Genomic DNA, 8,774 nt, shown 5'->3' with positions numbered 1-8,774 from the left:
CGCTTTGTTGTACTTCTCAAAGTGCTTCATCAAGAATTTTGTTTTGTAGACAATTATAATTCAGAGAAGCGGGTTCCAAATGCATCAGACAGTTTAACTACAGGGTGACAAAAAACGGAGGCAAGAGCGACGAAATCCATTTAGTAAACGATATGCAAGTAATATTCCGAAACAATTGCACACTAGTATTATACACTGACGTTTCCTTCAAACACTTTGCGTTCGAGTGCTCAAATGTATGAGGAAGTTGAACATAAAGGGTCACGAAACAAGGCGGTAGGAGTGACGAAGTTGATTTAGCCCACAATTCACTTTGCTTGTACATTACGATGATTTATCACATTGGTCTCAGTTGGATTCATCTCATTCTGTTTTATGAAGCAAATCGTGAGCTAAATCGTTTTCGTCACCCTTGCCGCCTTTTTTCGTCTTTCTTTCTGTTTGAGAAGCAAAACACGTATTTTTGTAGAGAACGACTTTTATATGGCACATTTGTTGGGCAATCACGTACAGGCGACACTGGTATAACAATTTGTTGAATTACCTATGCTGACTCCATTTCGTCATCGTCGCCTTTTTTCGTCACCCTTTCTTCAATTCTTCATAGAGAACACTGAGATGAATGTAACTGTAACCAAAATGGTATATCGATGTGTTGTATAAGCAAAGCAAATCGTGCGCTAAGTCGATTTCGTCACCATTGCCACCTTTTTTTCGTCATCCTTTCTGTTTGAGGAGAAAAACACATTTTTGTAGAGGACGACTTTTATATGGCTTATTGTTGGAAATCACCTACATTGGACACTGGTATAACAATTTGTTGTATTACCTAGGCTGCCTCCAATTCGTCATCTTGTCGCCTTTATTCGTCACTCTTTATGTAAAACTCTCTAAATGCATTGGAGCTTCTAGTCCAAAGCACATGTCATTTGAAGAAAGTTCTTCATAGACAACACTGAGATGTATGTAACTGTAACTAAAATTTTATATCAATGTGTTGCATACGCAAAGCAAATCGTCTATGCAAGTCTAACATGTTGTTTACCTAAGCTGACTTCATTTCGTCTTCTTTGTCGCCTTTTTTTTTTGTCACCCTTTATTTACAACTCTTTCATTCATTGGAGCTTCTAGTCCACAGCATGTCACTTGAAGACAGTTTTTGATAAAGAAAACTGAAATTCATGTAACTGCAACCAAAATGGTATATCAATGGTATATCAAATCGTGAACTAAATCGATTTCTTGACAGAGCCTAATTTTTCCGTCATCATTTCTGTTTGAAAAGCAGAACACATTTTTTTTTTTTCTTGCGAAATGCGTTTATATGACACATTGATGGGTGTTCACCTACAGAGGAAACTGGTATAAAAATTTGTTGTAGGCTGAATAGGCTGAATCCATTTTCGTCATCGTTGGCGCTTTTTTTCGTCATCGTTTCTGTTTGAAAAGCAAAACTCGCTTTTCTTTACAGAACGTCTTTGATATCGCCCATCTGCAGACATGCAACTACAGGGCAAATTGACTCTATTTCGTCATCGTTGTGTTAAGCAATTTCATCAAAGCGCCCACCGCTTTCTTTTACTTCTCAAAGTGCTTTATAAAGAATTTTGTATTGGAGACAAATATAACTCACAGAAGCAGTATAACAAATACATCAGACATTTTAACTATAGGTTGACGATAAACGGCGGCAAGGGCCACGAAATCCATTTAGCACGATATATGCAAGTAATATAGCGAAACGTTGTACCAAATCACATAGTAGTATTATATACTGCTTCCCCCAAACACTTTGCATTCGAGTGGTCAAATGTATGAGCGAGTTCAACATAGAGTGTCACGAAACAAGGCGGCAAGAGTGACGAAGTAGATATTACGACGATTTATCAGTTTGGTTCCAGTTTGATTCATCTCGTTCTGTTTTTGTTTTTCTCAATTCTCTTCAAGTGACTTCTGGTCTCAAACAAGAAAGTTGTTTATCGCTAACATTGAGAAGCAAAACTTTATTTGGTAAAGTGATGCGCAATTGATGTAATATCTACGCAGTTTTATTGGGGAAATAGATTTCTTCGAACTGTTTCGCTTTTTAGTTTTTCACTCTCATTTTACGGAAGGTTGATGTATTTGAGCCCTCTATTTCAAATCACTTGTTACTTGAAGGAAGTTCTTTATAAGAGAAACTCCCAAGTGTAACAAAATTGCCATAGATACGTGATGTAGAAACGAATCAAATTGTGACCTAAATCGATTTTGTCACCCTTGTCCCCTTTTCATATCACGATATCTTTTTTAGAAGAGAACTTAATTCGGATGACAGATTGGCAAGCATTGCAACTTCAAAAATAAGTATGACGATATGGTAGATTACCACAGCATTTTCTTTTTAGTTAAAGAGATTTCGTCCTAATTTTAACCCACTTCTCTAAATTCTATTTCCCTCCAATACACAAAGTTTTTGATAAAGGATTCTGAGAGTATATAACGATTTTGTATATTACTTATACCGACAATAGTGACAAAATCGATTCAGCCAGTAACATGTTTGAATAGAAAATTAGATCATCGTACTACTTTTCTTCGAAATGCATCCTGCTTATTGTGCAAATACATCATTGACTGAAAAGGAATTTGATGCTTTTTACCAAATATAATAAATCATATACTTCACGAACTTTTCAGAGCTTGATTACAATTCGTTTGATTTTCCTTAACTGCGTCATTGACAACAATGACGCAAAGAATTACATGAAATCCTTCAATATGGCACAAGCATCGAAAGATTAGAAGAGTGAAATGCTCTACCAATAACGAGTTTTCACATTTATCATTTACTTGTGTGTAAAGGGTGACGAAAAAATACAACGATGCCGAAATCGATTTAACCACCAGTACCCTCGAATATCGTTTTAATGCTTTACTACGAGGTGAATACTTCTCAATGTGATATACTAAGAAGTTTTCCTCAAAAGACACGCGCTTTGAATTGAATGCTTATTAAGAAAATTGCGTGTATACATCGGGTGACCGAAAAACCTTCTCAGTCTGCTTTATCAAGTTTTTTCTTTTTTGTCAAAATTGACACACGATTTTGATTTGATTCCTGAAACAGTACACAAAAGGTGACGAAATAAGGTAGTAAAGGTGTTTTCTCCCAGATAAAAAATTGGATACATGAGTCAGAACAATATAAAGGTGCCGGAAAAAATCCGGTAAACGTTTCAAAATGGATTTAAACCACAATTTGGTTTGCTTTTGTGCATAACGACGATATATCACTTTGGATATAGTTGCACGAATCTCGTTCCGTTTTTATTACGAATTTGTCCTTTGGACTAGATAGCTCAAATCCATTAGCCAGTCTCCAGGAGACATTTTTTTTTTTTTTTTGCTTTTAAATGCTCAAGAGTGACGAAATTGACTCATTTGCATGCATGTCAATGATGTTTTATTTGGTACTCAACATATAACATTCTTGAAGTAATCACAGCTGAGAGATACATGACAAAGAATAAATTTTCTTCAGCTTCTTAATGATACATGCACATTTTTCTCTTGAGGTATGTTGTCTGTGTGGGTTTATAATGGAAAGGAATGTTAAAAGCTGACATAACCGGAAGGTTGTTAACGAGATGTCGAGTGGTAAGCGCATATACACAATCTAAAATTATTGAAATCTAGGCCTATGGTCATCCTTTCTGTTTAAGGAGGAAAACACGTATTTTTGTAGAGAGCGACTTTTATATGGCACATTGTTGGAATATCACCTACAGGGGACACTGCATGGTATAACAATTTGTTACTGTCTGATGTGTTTGTAACAAGCTTCTCTAAATTATAAATTTGTCTGCAATACAAAATTCTTGATAAAAGCACTTTCAGACCAAAAAGAAAGGGGCGTTAGATTTGATCAAATAGTTGGCCATAAAAAGACAGCGTCATGATTCTCATTTTTCGTTTCGTCACAATTTATGTAGAGCTGTTTAATGCATTTGACTGAAAACATATGTCACGCGAAGTAAATTCTCCATAAAACACATTGACATGCATGCAAGTAAACCCATTTTGTCTCTCTTTTTAGCAATTTGAAAGAAAAACTGTCTCCGGGAGACTGGCTAATGGATTTGAGCCATCTAGTCCAAAGGACCGATTCGTAATAAAACCGAATGAGATTCATGCAACTCTAGCCAAAGAAATATAATCATCGTTAGGCACACGTTTAGTCGTAATGATCAGTCGACGTTTATATTAATATGACTCGTGCATTTAGGCACTTAAATGGAAAGTAAAAATATATGGGAGAAAATGTCTTTACTGACTCCTTTCGTCACCTTTTGTGTACCATACTGACGTTTTCCCCAAACACTTTGCATTCGAGTGCTCAAATTGTATGAGGGAGTTGAACATAAAGGGTCACGAAACAAGGGGGCAAGAGTGACGAAGTAGATTTAGCCAACAATTTCTTTGCTTCTACCATTACGATAATTTATCACTTTGGTTCCAGTTGGATTTACGTCATTGTAATTTTTATGCGCCTTACCAAATTCAATTAAATGATACAAGAAGTATTCAAAGGTAAATCATTTGATATAAAAGAATAAAATGATTCCTTCTATAACGCACAAACATATAACGATTTGCTCCGTAAAGTTCTCTCCAAGATTACGAGTTTAGGTGTTTCACTTTGTGCATGAGACATCTCTATATAAAGGGTGACGAAATAAACGACTACCGTGACGGTGTCTTCTTGTTCTCCAACAATTTCATCAAATTGCACACAGCTATGTTTTATTGCTGAAAGTGCTTTATCAAGAATTTTGTATTGCAGGCAAATATAATTTAGAAAAGCGGGATGAAAATACATCAGACAGTTTTAACTACAGGGTGACAAAAAACGGCGGCAAGGGCACCGAAATTCATTTAGCAAACGATATGCAATATACCAAAAAGGTATTCCACATTGCCCATCAGAGCACTGACGTTTGCACGATAGACTTGTGTTTTCCATTGGAGTGCTCAAATAAAAAGAGTGACGAAACGAGGCGGGAAAGATATCACTTGTCACTTGAAGAAAATTCTGCAAGTGACTGATTCTTCATTCTTTTATCTTTTCTGTAAGTGGAAATTTAGTGTGATTCATAAGCAGAGCAAATAATCAATTTCGTCACCCTTCCGCCTTTCCATGCCACGATGTCTTCGGATGACAAATTGACAAGCATTGAAATTTCAAAACGAAGTAATATGATAATAGGGTATGAAACCACAGCATTTTCTCTTTTTAAATTGATTTCGTCGTAGTTGCCACCTTTTTTTCGTCATCAGATTATAACGTCCTATGAATTCCCATTTTCTAACCACCCCTCTAAATTGTATTTCTCTTCAATCAAGTTTTTGATTTAGGACTTTTAGGGTATATTACTTATATCGACAATAGTGACGAAATCGATTCAGTCAGCAACATGTTTGAATAAAACCGTGGATCATTCTATTACCTTCTATTGAAATGCATGCGTTTTATTTTCGCTTAATTGCGTCATTTACAGTAATGACGCAAAGAATAAAATGATTCCTTATATAAAGCATAAGCATTTAAAGACTTACTCCGTAAAGTGCTCTCCCAGATACGCGTTTTAGTACGCTCAAATATCAAAATAAAGTAAAACATTTACGGAGAGGTGAATGCTTCTCCATTTTCTGTACTATGAAGATACTCGCTTAAAATCTAATGTTTGAAACACACTGGATGTATACAAAGGGTAACCAAAAAAGCTACTCAGTCTCCATTATCAATTCTTTTCAAAATGGACACGCGCTTTTGATTTGATTACTGAAGCACAGAGACAGTACACAAAAGGTAAAGAAAGAAGGCAGTAAAGACGGTTACTCCCAGAAATTTATTCTTAAATACATGAGTCAGATTGAAATAAAGGGTAACAAAAAAGGAGGCAAACGTGAAGAAATTGATTTAGCAAACAATTTGGTCTCCTAATGTATTACGATGATATCCAAAGTAATAATTTTGGATAGAGTTGCATGAATCTAATTTGGTTTTATTGCGATTTTTCTACAAGTGATTTGTTCTGTTGTGTAGATGGGTCTAATGCATTAGACAAGTCTCCGGGGATATGTCTTTTGCTTTCTGATGCTCAAGAGCGACGAAATAATCGACTTAGTCCACGATTTGCTTTGCTTATAACTCACATTCTTCTTTCATTTTCGCTAGAGATGCATCCATGTCAATGCGTTTTATGAAGAGTTTACTGCGAGTGACATGTGTCTCACTTGGTGCACTCAAATGCATGAGACAGCTCTACGTAAAGGGTGACGAAATAAAAAGACAACCATGACGATATCTTCTTCTGGCCAACTATTATGTTCAGCAATTTCATCAAATCACACATCGCTTTGTTGTACTTCTCAAAGTGCTTCATCAAGAATTTTGTTTTGTAGACAATTATAATTCAGAGAAGCGGGTTCCAAATGCATCAGACAGTTTAACTACAGGGTGACAAAAAACGGAGGCAAGAGCGACGAAATCCATTTAGTAAACGATATGCAAGTAATATTCCGAAACAATTGCACACTAGTATTATACACTGACGTTTCCTTCAAACACTTTGCGTTCGAGTGCTCAAATGTATGAGGAAGTTGAACATAAAGGGTCACGAAACAAGGCGGTAGGAGTGACGAAGTTGATTTAGCCCACAATTCACTTTGCTTGTACATTACGATGATTTATCACATTGGTCTCAGTTGGATTCATCTCATTCTGTTTTATGAAGCAAATCGTGAGCTAAATCGTTTTCGTCACCCTTGCCGCCTTTTTTCGTCTTTCTTTCTGTTTGAGAAGCAAAACACGTATTTTTGTAGAGAACGACTTTTATATGGCACATTTGTTGGGCAATCACGTACAGGCGACACTGGTATAACAATTTGTTGAATTACCTATGCTGACTCCATTTCGTCATCGTCGCCTTTTTTCGTCACCCTTTCTTCAATTCTTCATAGAGAACACTGAGATGAATGTAACTGTAACCAAAATGGTATATCGATGTGTTGTATAAGCAAAGCAAATCGTGCGCTAAGTCGATTTCGTCACCATTGCCACCTTTTTTTCGTCATCCTTTCTGTTTGAGGAGAAAAACACATTTTTGTAGAGGACGACTTTTATATGGCTTATTGTTGGAAATCACCTACATTGGACACTGGTATAACAATTTGTTGTATTACCTAGGCTGCCTCCAATTCGTCATCTTGTCGCCTTTATTCGTCACTCTTTATGTAAAACTCTCTAAATGCATTGGAGCTTCTAGTCCAAAGCACATGTCATTTGAAGAAAGTTCTTCATAGACAACACTGAGATGTATGTAACTGTAACTAAAATTTTATATCAATGTGTTGCATACGCAAAGCAAATCGTCTATGCAAGTCTAACATGTTGTTTACCTAAGCTGACTTCATTTCGTCTTCTTTGTCGCCTTTTTTTTTTGTCACCCTTTATTTACAACTCTTTCATTCATTGGAGCTTCTAGTCCACAGCATGTCACTTGAAGACAGTTTTTGATAAAGAAAACTGAAATTCATGTAACTGCAACCAAAATGGTATATCAATGGTATATCAAATCGTGAACTAAATCGATTTCTTGACAGAGCCTAATTTTTCCGTCATCATTTCTGTTTGAAAAGCAGAACACATTTTTTTTTTTTCTTGCGAAATGCGTTTATATGACACATTGATGGGTGTTCACCTACAGAGGAAACTGGTATAAAAATTTGTTGTAGGCTGAATAGGCTGAATCCATTTTCGTCATCGTTGGCGCTTTTTTTCGTCATCGTTTCTGTTTGAAAAGCAAAACTCGCTTTTCTTTACAGAACGTCTTTGATATCGCCCATCTGCAGACATGCAACTACAGGGCAAATTGACTCTATTTCGTCATCGTTGTGTTAAGCAATTTCATCAAAGCGCCCACCGCTTTCTTTTACTTCTCAAAGTGCTTTATAAAGAATTTTGTATTGGAGACAAATATAACTCACAGAAGCAGTATAACAAATACATCAGACATTTTAACTATAGGTTGACGATAAACGGCGGCAAGGGCCACGAAATCCATTTAGCACGATATATGCAAGTAATATAGCGAAACGTTGTACCAAATCACATAGTAGTATTATATACTGCTTCCCCCAAACACTTTGCATTCGAGTGGTCAAATGTATGAGCGAGTTCAACATAGAGTGTCACGAAACAAGGCGGCAAGAGTGACGAAGTAGATATTACGACGATTTATCAGTTTGGTTCCAGTTTGATTCATCTCGTTCTGTTTTTGTTTTTCTCAATTCTCTTCAAGTGACTTCTGGTCTCAAACAAGAAAGTTGTTTATCGCTAACATTGAGAAGCAAAACTTTATTTGGTAAAGTGATGCGCAATTGATGTAATATCTACGCAGTTTTATTGGGGAAATAGATTTCTTCGAACTGTTTCGCTTTTTAGTTTTTCACTCTCATTTTACGGAAGGTTGATGTATTTGAGCCCTCTATTTCAAATCACTTGTTACTTGAAGGAAGTTCTTTATAAGAGAAACTCCCAAGTGTAACAAAATTGCCATAGATACGTGATGTAGAAACGAATCAAATTGTGACCTAAATCGATTTTGTCACCCTTGTCCCCTTTTCATATCACGATATCTTTTTTAGAAGAGAACTTAATTCGGATGACAGATTGGCAAGCATTGCAACTTCAAAAATAAGTATGACGATATGGTAGATTACCACAGCAT

Source organism: Diadema setosum, chromosome 17, assembly GCF_964275005.1.
Source record: "Diadema setosum chromosome 17, eeDiaSeto1, whole genome shotgun sequence".
In the NCBI taxonomy this organism is placed as follows: Eukaryota; Metazoa; Echinodermata; class Echinoidea; order Diadematoida; family Diadematidae; genus Diadema; species Diadema setosum.
This window is presented reverse-complemented; position numbering follows the sequence as displayed.